Raw genomic sequence first — 12,465 nt, 5'->3', positions numbered from 1 at the left:
TGCATCAATATACCCCTGAAAGTCTTGAGAACTGTGCTTTTTTTGTTTGTTGGTTTTGTTTTTTTCTGTATTGCTTTCAGATACATGGTACGGACACATAGTAGGGCGTTATATCTGTAAATGCCATAAACTGTTTCCGATCAAAACTCAAAGAACTTGGGAGGCTGAGGCGCATGGATCACTTGAGGTGAGAATTTTGAGACCAGCCTGGCCAATATGGTGGAACCCCGTCTCCACTAAAAATACAAAAATAAGCTGCGCATGGTGGCTGTCACCTGTAATCCCAGCTATTCAGGAGGCTGAGGCAGGAGAATCGCTTAAACCCGGGAGGCAGAGGTTGCAGTGAGCCGAGATCATGCCACGGTACTCCAGCCTGGGTGATAGAGTGGGACTCCATCTCAAAAAAAGAAAAAAAGAAAAAAACAGAAAAAACTCAAATAATTTATGCAATCTCACTTTATTACTTTATTCTGTCAGACGTTAAGCACACTCCACTAATACAGGAACATAAAACGCTTTATTTTTTCCCTCTACACAATAAAGTTCCGTGTTTCGACTAATAACATGTAGTAGACAATCCATTACATGGGAAGCAGGCAGATCCCCCCACAAAATAATTCAGCTCACAAATACCTTTTCAGCAGGTTTGCATAAATTAAGCATTCTCTACTCCTAAGAAAGTTTCTTTGCATCAGAGCCAGTCACTTGACTAGACCTATAAGATATTGTTGAAGAAAACTACTGTGAAACTAACAGTGACTGGAAAGAGATGAGGCGATCAGTTTCCCTGTGTGCCTTGGAAGATGTCTCTATCTTCATAGTCGCGCTTCCATTAAATTGGTTACGTTATTTTTACAGTGCAGGATTGTATGTTAATGCTGTGTTAGTTGTCCTTTTACAATTTTACATGAATAAGAAGAAATTGGATGCAAACACAGAATACCTATGTCTTGGAAGCCCTCAAACATAAGTTTCATTTCTGTTTACAACACTTAAATCTTGGGATAAACAGCCAATGCACTTAATACTTTTAAGCCCTAATCTTCTCCTCAGGAAAAAGAGATAATACCAGTCTCACATAATTGTTATGAATATGGAATTAAAACACAGGTGCAATGCTAGGCATGGAGTAGGTTTCAGTAAATGCTGCTTTTTGCATTACATGTAGGTATGAACTGTTCTCTCCAGGCACATGGTTCTGGAAAAGGTGATGTAAACATTGTAGTTCAATGTACCTGGGTTTTCAAAGGCAACAAAATGTGTGCCGCTGTCTAAGATGTAACAATCTCAGGGAACTCCCTTTCCCACCCTCTTCCCAATCCCTCACCTCTTTAGGTCTCATTTTTTTGCACATTATAAAAAGGACACAATTATCCTGAATGAGTATCTCAAGGCAATCAATGAAATTCTAAAAAGTAACTCCAAAGGGTTAATGGAATATGTAATTATCTCTACTAAGAAATAGAGTGATGGTTTAAATTCATACATAAACATACACACATACCCTGGGCGTGTCCATTTTAACACACACAAACAAACCAATTCTCTCTCCTCCTTCTCCCTCCCACTCCCCGTTCCACCCCCCACCATCCTCTCCACACTTCTAGGGTAGCAACACTGAACACAGATGACCAAGTCTGAGGTTATGTGACATTTCCAGATAAAGTGAACAAAAATGGCAGAGATCCTTCTGTTGTTCTTCCTTATGGTCCAGACTCCTAATGTGTCCCAGTTATTTATACTATGAGTGTTTTATATTTGCCAACTATAAGCAATCCGTCTTAGTATTTCCAATATGCTATTTTCTCGTCTTTTCTCCCATTCTTCCTGTCCTCTAAAGGACAGGAAGAGAGAATTGCTTCCTTTTAAACGGATTTAATCATTGTATTCCTTTTATTGCCATTCATCTTCCAAGTTGAAGATAAAGTTTTAGAATAACATAGTGAAGAAAAAAATTTTAATCTCTATATTTAGAAATTAACCATTTTAAAGAATGTAAACTTGTTATTAGTGCATCTTAAAGTTTTGGGATATTTTATTTTCATAACACCGTTAAATACTACTATATTATACTGCTGTGGTATCTGCCCATGAGATTGTTCTATATACTTGAGAAGTTGCTTCCCGCCTTCACTGGGGGAGGGGAATATTTTTGTGTTTCTGACATACAAATTTCAGTGAATATACAAATCTGAAACTTTATAGAGGCAAGTTTTTAAAAATATTTTTATTCTTAGAAAAATATTTTTTCTTGAATAAGATAGAACTCATGTGAAAATCAAATATATAAATGTTTCTATACAATTACAAATATTTATGTCTTTATAGTTTCAAAAAAGAGGATTCTTTTAAGATATTTGAAAAACTCATTCGGTCAAGTTTTGTTGATCCCCTAAGCACTTATTTATGATGGTTTTTATGTTTTCCTTGAGAAATCCATTCTTACCTATTTAGGGAATAAGCTTCAGGATACCTTAAGTAGAAACCCCCTTTCTGTCTTAGAACAAATACTTACCATAAACATAAAAATAAATAAAAAACAGACCCTAAAATTGCACTAACTCTTACTTTATTTTTCCGTTACCTGATAAATGTCTGTCTGCCATGAAATTACTCAAAGCAAATATTGAATACTTTTAAATGATAAACTTCTCCTAGTTGGTAATATTATGTGATAATAAAAATCCAATGTATAAATTATATATCATAGGTTTATTTTAAATCCATTGGCTTTTTAACAATAATATTATCACATAAGTCATTTTAATAAATTTCAAAAAATAAAATGGGATGGAAAGCTGATAGGATGGTATGAAATATTAAGGTGTGAATTTGAAAGCTGAGTTAATTCCTCAGAATAGAAATGTATGTTAATTTAAAATAAATTTATCTAAACAGTAAAGCCAATTTAAAGGACTTATAATAAAATGCAATGATGTCACCATTTTTCAAAGTTTCAGTTTGTCATCTTTTATTTGCAGAGTGGATAATCAACAATATAACTAAGACAGCAAATAATTGCACATTGTATTTTGCAGCATCCACAGAAATTTGTCTTTTATCCCTCTAAATTTTCCACTCTGTACAGGTTTTCATTTAAATCCTGGATTTAAAAAAGTGCTGTCTTCTGTATACATCTTACCAAGTGGGGACGCAATTACTTAATCTGGAAAGTGTGAAAATTCACGTTAGTGGACTATCAACATTTTCTGTCAATTATAAATCCCCTCCATGTTGCATGTTTTTGAAGGGAAAAAAGCAAGAAGAAAAAGGAAGCTCTTAGATCAGTGAAATGGAAGTAAGAACAAATAAAAACTGTGGTGAGTGGATGTTTGTGCATCTATATGTGTGTGTGCAGACAGAGAGTGAGAGACAGATATGGATATGCAGATGTTTGCCCCACATAGAGTGTGCAAGTGTGCAATGTAGTTACATACTTTACATGTACATAACTGCACGCGCATGCACCCAAACCTCAAATTATACAAACACACATATTCTTTGACTAAGATATTTTGATTTTTTATTGTGTATGTGCAATAATTTTACTTCTAAGAACCTTTTAGTTTTTAAATTTATGAAATAAGTGATCAAGTTAATGTTTGATGAATAAGAAAGTACAAACAACAACAACAAAATTATATATACATTTTTATCCTGCCTGTTTCCCGTAAAAATATTATGAGCATCTTTCCATGTGAGACATTAATACCATTATACAAGTGTATGAAAATAGCATAACTTATTTATAAAAATGTGAACATAGCATAATTTATTTAGCTGCTTTTCTAATTTAGGGCATCACACTTTTTTTCTAATTTGCCAATTTTATAAATAGTGTTGCTTATATAACTTTGTGTAGATGAACATACCTAGGACCTAAGTGTTCTTCCTACATTCATGTACAATATTGATGCTTTAGAAATTACAGCATCTAGGTTTTCGTCATTTCTGTCTCAGACTCCTTCTCTGGGTGACATTGTACACTCCAAAATTCAATTTATGAAGGTAATTCTGTTCATCTAAAATTAAATTATAAAGGTGGGTATTTGATTGGTAACCAAACCTCATGTTCTAGTTACGATTCCAAATCAGCCTGGGAAATGCTAATTTATAGTAGAGAGTATTCAGATGTAGTAGTGATTTAGCATCTCCAAAACTCCTTTCTAGGAGTTTTCCTATACATTCCAATGCTGTTCTGATATTTAACAAAACAAACAAACAAGCAAACAAAACACTTCAAAAAAGCTTTTCAGCACTATTCTGAAAAGCTTCTCCAGGCTGTCTGCTAATATATCCTGAGTATAGAGTTGAGCCCTATGCATTTTGACATTCACCTTAATAACATCTTCATAAATACGACTTTCTATCCCATTCTCGCTCTGGCCCTTCCCCTGTAATCGTCTGCTCATTATATGCATATTCTGTTAATTGATCTCATTCTCTGAGTACTGATCATGAAGAACAGAAAACCCAACTAGTGCTACTCTTAGGATATACAGTTCCTTGAAAGTGGACAGCCAAAAAGCTGGCAAAACACGAGCATCCTCAGGACCAGAAGCTGTTTTAACATTCTCTTTGTGGTGAATGTACATTGGACATATTTTAGTGTTACTGGCACCTGTCTTGCTAAATCTGATGCAACAACAACAAACACAATAAAGGCTTGTTACTAAGCTATCTTTGAGCCATACTAGATTGTGATTGATTTTGTTGTGTTTAATGGTGTGGTGGCATTTTGCCTTAGGCCTTTTTTATTGAACAGTGGAAGGAACAGAAGAAGGAAACTCTTGATCACTTTGTAAATGCTGCACATTGCAGGCAGAGTTTAATGACTGAACGTAGCCACTTCCAGTGTATTGAAATGCCTGGGCCTTGCCTCAAAGCATTGTACCTCTATTCAGATGGCAAAGAATAGAGTTCCTGTAACATTGTGGAGTGCAGCTCATTTTGGGAATAAACAGTTGCTTTGACCTTGTACAGGCAAATAGACCCTGTCAGACCTGGAATTGCAAAGCCAGGAAATCATCTGTTTAGTCAGTGCTGGTTCTAGTCATTAGTTTGTGTTTATGGCTGGGAATTGCTAATATAGCCCTGTGTGGAGGGAGCTAACGTCTGAATACTAAAAGAGACCTATTTACCAACAGCTTTATTTTTTTAAGTTAAAGTTAATTCAAATTGAAATGAGCCTTTTAACCCTTAATTAGGACCATGTTTCTTCTAAAAGTCAACCACATTAGTCAACTGGAGACAAAATTCACTTTGCAATTGAAAGGCTGCCTTCTTTCTTTCAACAGTAGCCACCATGGTTTACTAAGTGCATTTGTTTCCCTTTCACTATGGTAACTTTACCCGTTCCCTGTATCAGCATGGTTCAAAGTCATCAATTACAGCTGTGACAAAAATGTGTTTTGTGCTTTGGGAATGAGGCCAAGATTCTATCTGGAAGCTCTTCCGTAATGATTATTCATTGTATCGGTAGTGCTCATAATACTCCCTGTTTCATACTCGTTTCCATATTATTTTTCAGAGCTGGCAGTTTGCTATTTTACCTTCATATGGGCCCACAGTGTTTAGTTCCTGTTTTATTGTTTCCCCTTCATAAATATGAAATCAGCAGGTTCCCAAAATATTTCTAATTCATCCACTACAAATTGGTATTATTTTGGCTTCCTTCTATTATCTTACTCATATTTTTAGTATTTCTTAATAGAAAATTAACATTTGGCAAAGTCCTCATCTAATTTGTTTCACTGTGGCCCATTCTGGGTGTTTTTTAAAACAAGTTTTGGCGTTTGCTTGATAATGCACAAGCATACCGTTACTAACTCGGCACTTAAACTTGAAGAGCTGAAGACTAGATTAGCAAGAAAAGGGCAAATAGAACCTAACTGCAGCCTGGGCAGGGTGGCTCATGCCTGTAATCCTAGCAGTTTGGGAGGTTGAGGCGGGGAGATCACCTAAGGTCAGGAGTTCGAGACCAGCCTGACCAGTGTGGTGAAACCCCATCTTTACTAAAAATACAAAAATTAGTTGGTGTGGTGGCATGCGACTGTAGTCCCAGCTACCTGGGAGGCTGAGATAGGAGAATTGCTTGAACCAAGGAGGGAGAGCTTGCAGCGAGCCAAGATCGCGCTGCTAACTCCAGCCTGGGTTACAGAGCAGAACGAGACTCCGTCTCAAAAAGAAAAAAAAAAAACACCTCACTGCAGACTAACAGAAGGCAAATGTGCTCTCTTTTCAGTTGTCTTTTTAATACTGTGCTTATTTTTCTTGTCATTAAAAGAGAAAATATATTATCTTATATTTTTAAAATTAGAAATAATTAATTTTGATTGATGTTATCAAATTTGATTTTTATATCTATTCATTCCCATAAAATTCACAAACTTCTAAACATTCTGCACAATGTAAAATGTGAAAAAGGGATGACTATCATAACATATAGTTTTATTATGTTATTGGTTATGATGAAAGTTTAACAGGGAATGATTTGTTTGGCAGTCAATGTATATCATTCAGTCCATTTGACGATAAAACCAATATGCCCTTTGAATATACACTACTCTGCTAGAGGAAAGCACTGCAAAATCCATCATTTCTTTTTCAAGTATATTTGTTCTCAGCCAGGAAAGAATTTCGTTTCCTTGTTCTGTTGCCATATGTCATTTTATAATTCCAATGGCTAATTTTAATCCTTAAAGCAGTGATGAACATGAAGCGAATTTGTTCTTTTATCTCCACTTAGAAAGTGTTACTAATCCTACAAATTTGGGCATACAGGGTATTAACATTTTAAAGTGTCTAGGCTAAGAAGAGTCTTTAGAGACAACTTAGCCAACATCTGTCATTTTTTAAATGAGGAAATTGAAGTTCTGATAAGACAACTTGTTGCAAATGATTCACTCACTTTAAAAATTCATCTCATCCAGGGCTAGGTGCTGGATGGTGTGCCAGATATAGGGTGCACAAAATGAATAGGAAATAACTCCTCTCTCTGTATGGCTCAGGGTCTCATCTGGGAATACATAATTACTTAGAGTAGAACCTTAGAGTTATTTATAGAAGAGGAAGTCACCATCTCAAACACCTCATTAAAGTTTGAAGATACCTGATCAGTAAATCTAAGCCAACACCTATTTAATAGGAAAAGCTAGATCAAAATATGCATTTCCCGCTCCCTAGTCCAGTGCTTTTCCTCTAACATGCTGAAGACAACTTGAAGTATTGGGATAAAAAGAAGAAATTTCAGGAAATTTCTTAGTGAAGATAACATATAAATGACATATAAAAACATATCTCGCAACTCCAATTCTCAAGTGAGAAGATCCATTTATAAAATAACCATGATATGAAACTGATCTCCTTTTTAAAAGCTGGGATTTTGACTTTTATTACTATAAGACACAATAAGTGGTTGTTTTCATTTCTTTGGGCTGCTATATCAAAATACCATAAGCTGGTTAGTTTATAAACAGTGGAAATTTATTTCTCCCTGTTCTGAAAGCTGGGAAGTCCAAGATCAAGGGGCCAGCATATTCAGTGTCTGGTGAAGACTTATTTCCGAGTTCATAGATGGCACCTGCTAGCTGGGTCCTTTGATGATAGAAGGGACAAGGCAGCTCTCTGGGACCTCTTTTATAAAGGCACTAATCTCATTCATGAGGACTCTGCCTTCATGATCTAAACCTCCCCAAGATCTCACCTCCTAAAACCAACATATTGGTCATTAGATTTCAACGTATATATTTTAGGGAAACACAATCATTCATATCATAGCAAGTGTCTAGGTCATTTTAGGAAATCGATACATGTTTGATAAAAGTGGAGGAATGAATTCAAACATTATGTGAACAAATACAATTCCTAGCAAATCCATGATGATATCTAGTAAGGCTTGAGAAGGTGCTGCCTTCCATTTTAATTGTTATTAACTTAGACTCATGGATCATCTTACTTGAATATATCAATATGATATTAAAGATAAGAGATGCTGCCACAATTAACTAGTTTAAAAATCTTCTTACAAAATGGGAGAAAGCATCTCTGGAGCCACATAAAAAGGTGGCAGTTTGCTTCCACTTGAAAGATTTTAAACTATTCGATCACTCTTTGGTTTTGCTATCCTAGGGTTAAGATCCATGAATAATTTTTCCCCATGTTTGACTGACAAGAACATTTACTACTGGATTACCTGAGGGAAGACGTAAATCAGAATTGTGTCATTTTGGCAGCAGCTTTTTGATATGTGTGTATCTGCCTTAGTTAAGTATTGATTTAATAGCTGGTCTCCACTACAGACAAACTTGACTATATAGCTGGGGCTTTTTATTTTAAAATTTGTCTCTGGATAAATCTTTTGTCCACCCTTCTTGTCTAATATCTTTTTTCTTTGTTATTCTCTAATAAGTTGACCGGGACTTATTTTCATTAACAAAAGGAAAGAAAGCACGTTAATATTTCTACTTTTTATTTCCTACTTTTACTCTCTTGTGTGTGCAACCTCCTTCAGCTTATAAAAATGCTTAAATGAGAGAAATGTGTAGATTGTTACTCACTAGTTTTACATTCAAGGAAGGAAAGGAGATGTTTTCAATATGCAATCATTGTCTTTGCTACTATAAGCCAAGATAACACACACACACACACACACACACACACAAACATAGATGCTCCTTAAAGTCTTTAATACTCTCAGGAGGATTTTTTGAAGGATAAAGAAGGCATGACAGACAGACAGGTAATTGAGCACAAGTTGATTTACTGCAAGGGAGAGAGATTACTTATTGATGAGATAAATTTAAAAATTGGCTTGTTATAGAAAAATACATTTATAGAGATTGTTTCTTTACAAAATAATAATTTTATACATCTCCACTCATATTCTCAAATTCATTGAACAGTTTTGGTGGCAAATTGAGATACTACTTGAACAAGAATTGGAAAATTTACTTATATGCCTCCCAAATACAGCATGTCACTGTCGTCCTATTCGTGAAATTGAAAAATTCCCACTGCCCTTCCAACTAAAAGGACACTTACTCATCCGCCCATACCAATGTTAGACATCAAATAGATAGCAAATCCTAGAGAAAGGCTGGGTGCAGTGGCCCAAGCCTGTAACCCCAGCACTTTGGGAAGCTGAAGGGGGAGAAACACTTAAGGCCAGGAGTACAGTACTAGCCTGGGTAATATAGTGAGACCTCATCTCTACAAAAAGTTTTAAAAATTAGCCAAGCATGGTAGCATGCACCTGTCGTCCCAGGCTGAGGTGGGAGGATTGCTTGAGCCCAGGAGGTGGAGGCTGTAGTGAGCTGTTATGCCTCTGCACTCCAACCTGGACAGTAGGGTGAGAAGAGCAAGACCCTGGCTCAAAAAAAAAAAAAAAAAAAAAAAAAGAAAAAGAAAACTCCTAAATCCTAGAGAAAGACATGTACAAGGGAGCATTAGCCTTTCTGAGATGTTTTCTCACTTGGAATAGATGACAAAGTCTTGCAATTTTTAATTAAACAAAAGTTTAAATGACTATTTTTCAATTTCATATCAACAGCTTAGAATTGGTAGAAAAATAATTTGTGTTTTAAGGAAGTAATTTGCTTTCAATGATTGATTTTTATAAAATTGAAAGAAAGATACCTTCCCTGTTCAAACTATACCGTTGAATTTCTTTGTTATCTTGGGCATGCTGTCCTTTCCATTGGTGCTTCAGTTGTACAGTCTATAAAATACACAGACTAATACCTACACCGATAATTTCAATAGAACTGTGATAAGATTTAATTGAGATGGTACATATAAAAGTCCTACCGAAGAAGTAAAGACATCTACAAAAATCAAAATGTTATTATAGAGTCTAGCATTTTACTCTGCATATAGTTGACATTAAATGACTATCTATACATTCGTGGTTAAAGCCTATCAGCTAGTTATCAGGTGGCAGATGTTGCAATATCTGTCCCTAAACTGTGTGTCACTTAACTTTCTGGACTTCAGTGACCTCAGATGTAAAACACACATACTGATCAATGTGATTTCTAAGGATCTTTTAGCTTCATTAGGCTATTATTCTATTTAATTAGTACATCTCAACTGAATTTTCTATTCATCTTCCTATGTCACTCAGGGGTGCCATCTGCTACAAGTAAAAGAAACCTAGGCCGCAGTGAACAAACACACTTAAACAAACAGGGTATTATCTTTCTGACATTATAAGAAATCTTGAGATTGGTGGTTCCTGGATCACGTACAGAAAACATATCATGCTGAATTTCTTGGCCTTTCACTCATGATCACATGTCAGCTGCTGCAATTCCAGCCATAATGTCCATAATCAAGGCTGGAATAACTTGGCTACAGTTGCATTTGTACCATCTTGTTAGGAAACAAAAAGATATCACAAATATTTTAATCAGACTTCTGTGTACATTTCTTTGCCCACCTTTATGGCCATAACTTTGGCTGTTCATCTCCAGCTTCACTGGTCTAAGGAAGGAAGGATTTGGCTGGCTTCATCTGTGGGCAAAATCAGGATTCTGCTGGCAAGAAGGAAGCAGAATTTGGGTATTGAGTACCAACACTACTTGCCATATAATTCTATGTAACAGTTTGTATTTTTCATGTTGATTTATTTGTATATTGAATTATGCTTCATACTGGCCACTTCTACTATCTATGTATGATCTTTCTCAAATGGCGCTCCTTCTGTGGAGTCTCTTCCAACCACCAATCACAATGGAGTGATTGCTCAGCATGATTTGTATTAAATGCCCGCTGCCCACTTTCTATTGCAAGGGCCCTTTGGGTATGGGCAGAATTAGGGACATTTTTGTCTTTTTGGGAATCAAAGAGCCCAAACAAGAATAGATGTTTGACAAATATTTATTTATTTATTTATTTATTTATTTATTTATTGAGACGGAGTCTCACTCTTTCGCCCAGGCCGGACTGCAGTGGCGCTATATGTGCTCACTGCAAGCTCCGCCTGCCGGGTTCAGGCCATTCTCCTGCCTCAGCCTCCCGAGTAGCTGGGAGAACAGGCGCCCGCCACTGCGCCCGGCTAATTTTTTGTATTTTTAGTAGAGATGGGGTTTCACCGTGTTAGCCAAGATGGTCTCGATCTCCTGACTTTTATGGTTTTTACGGCATTTGTTATACAGGTATTCACTAAACACTCAGTCACATTTGTTACTATTACAGATGGCTATACCATATGATACTTGAAAAGAGAGTCACATAATCACTTTCTAGGTACTGCGGAAATTATCAAGATTATTGATAGTATCTTGAAGGTAGCTACAGTTAATAAACCTAAAAGTTAAGAATGCTACTCAAAGTAGTCACTAGACTTTATCCAGTTATGACTAAATAATAACCCTGAGATAATAACAATAAAAGATACGTAGGCACATACACATACAGCTTCATAAATATTTGTCGGCCGGGTGCGGTGGCTCACGCCTGTAATCCCAGGACTTTGGGAGGCCAAGGCGGGCAGATCACGAGGTCAGGAGTTCGAGACCAGCCTAACCAATATGGTAAAACTCTGTCTCTACTAAAAATACAAAAATTAGCCAGGACTGGTGGCACACGCCTGTAATCCCAGCTACCTGGGAGGCTGAGGCAGGAGAATAGATTGAACCTGGAAGGCGGAGATTGCGGTGAGCCGAGATTGTGCCACTGCACTCCAGCCTGGGTGACAGAGTAAGACTCCATCTCAAAAAAAAAAAAAAAGAAAAATTACAATTGTTAGGGCAGTAGAACTGACTATATGGAATGGATCTCAATGTGACACCAAAAGTTGTTCAATATATTGGAAATTGGTCCTGCAGCAGCCATTCTTGGTAGGAACTAGAAAACAGTAAGACTAGATTAATGATTGCTGTCATTTTAAGTTATTTCAGTAGTTTATTTTGGCAGTGTATTTCCCTTGTCTTGTTTTAAGAAACTTTCAGTAAGAAGATATTCTACCATGGATATATTGTGTTTCTTTTCAGAAACATGTTTAGTAATTATAAATATTGATTTGTCCACACAGGTTTTACTTTAATGCAAATAATCTTCTCTTCACAATATGAAGTTAATATAAGAAAATTCTAGAATGTAATGACCATCTGTAGGGCCTATTCTATATATAAGTTCTGTGAATCAAGTCTATATAAGTTCTGTAAATCATCAAGTCCAAATGTGGCACTGAAATTGAGCTTTAGAAGTTTTAGAAATTCTTGACTTCCAAGGATAATCTTGAATCTAAAATTTAGATCCCAAATTCCTTCTCAAATGAATTACTAGAGACTTCTTGGAATTTTCACTATGATTTTAGTTCTCAATGTAATTATAAAAATGCATCAAAAGAAGTAATGCAGCGTTTTGAATTTTCTATCAGACAAAATGAAAATAATATAGTAGAGGCAGTTAGGCATATCTCTGTAAAACAGTAAATAGATGCTGAACACTAAATTATAAGCT

The 12,465-nt window shown here is 35.9% G+C and overlaps 1 protein-coding gene across 3 annotated transcripts in view; it reads left to right on the top strand.

The window, feature by feature from the left end:
- Positions 1–12,465, top strand: part of EPHA3 (EPH receptor A3) — a 367,831-nt gene that overhangs the window by 226,747 nt on the left and 128,619 nt on the right. The window lies entirely within an intron of this gene.

Source organism: Pongo pygmaeus, chromosome 2 (genome assembly GCF_028885625.2).
Source record: "Pongo pygmaeus isolate AG05252 chromosome 2, NHGRI_mPonPyg2-v2.0_pri, whole genome shotgun sequence".
Classification (NCBI taxonomy): Eukaryota; Metazoa; Chordata; class Mammalia; order Primates; family Hominidae; genus Pongo; species Pongo pygmaeus.
The sequence above is the reverse complement of the archived record's forward strand: the minus strand, read 5'-3'. Positions and strand labels throughout refer to the sequence as shown.